A 1213-nucleotide genomic window follows, 5' to 3' on the forward strand; every position below is an offset into this window, starting at 1 on the left:
CCGCGGGGAGAAGCCGGGTCCCAGGCCCCACCCCAAGCACCGGGCGGGCGGGTGGCATCTGCATTTTCACAAGGTCCCTGCGGCCTGGGAAGCAAGCGCTCCTCTGGTGCTGATGGAGGCCGACATCAGGCGCAGGCGCGGCCGTGGCCCAGAGGGGAGGAGGCCAGAGCCACACAGCTGGTTCCCGGGTCGGCGCCAGGGCTTGCCTGCTTGCCCGTGACGTCGACGCGGCTGCTTAAAAAAATTCACCAAAGCTCAGCCCCATCTTCTGTGATGCAGGGATCCCATCACCACTTCGGCTGCTGACATCGGAGTCCAATAAGACAGCAGGCGGACCAGCACCGGCCCCCAGTGTGTGCTCAGGGCATGGTGGCTACTGCTACAGTCCTAGCACGACTCCTCCCACCTCCCCGCACACGGATTCTTTTAAAGGAGACCTGGGGCCCTGGCCGGTGTGGCTCAGTGGATAGACCGTCGGCCTGCGGACTGAAGGGTCCCGGGTTCGATTCCGGCCAAGGGCACATGCCCGGGTTGCGGGCTCGATCCCCAGTAGGGGGCGTGCAGGAGGCAGCTAATCAATGATTCTCTCTCCCTCTCCCTTCCTCTTTGAAATCAATATATTAAAAAGGCTCCACAAGTGATTCTCATGATTGGGGGGACGGGGGAGGTTGGAGATGGGACCAGGGGTGGCAGGAGGCTGGGCACCATCGAGCAGTTTGTCCTGAGGGCTCTCCCCCTGCTGGGCTCACTGCCACCCCCTCACCTGATCCAGGTGCGGCGGGCCCCTACACTTACCAGCGGTCCGCCCCCCACTCTCCCTCCTCCCGGCCTCACCCCTCCGCTGGCTCCTGGGTCTCTGCCCTCCGCCGCCAGGTGCCCCAGACAGGTTGCCAGGGCTCTGGGAGGAGGAGGCTCTGCCCCATGCGCCCTCCTGCCGCCCTGCACCCCGGCACCCAGCGGAGAGGCCGAGGGAGGCAATGCCTGAATGGGCACCGATTCCTCGCCCCCTCCCGGGGGCCAGGTCCAGGGCTCTGGGAGGAGGAGGCTCTGCCCCATGCGCCCTCCTGCCGCCCTGCACCCTGGCACCCAGCGGAGAGAGGAGAGACCGAGGGAGGCAATGCCTGAATGGGCACCGAGTTCCTCGCCCCGTCCTGGGGGCCAGGTCCCCGCGGTGTGAGTGCGCAGGCCCGGTGGCCCCAAACCCTCCCCGGGA

The sequence above is a fragment of the Myotis brandtii genome, unplaced genomic scaffold (assembly GCF_000412655.1).
Source record: "Myotis brandtii unplaced genomic scaffold, ASM41265v1 scaffold975, whole genome shotgun sequence".
Classification (NCBI taxonomy): Eukaryota; Metazoa; Chordata; class Mammalia; order Chiroptera; family Vespertilionidae; genus Myotis; species Myotis brandtii.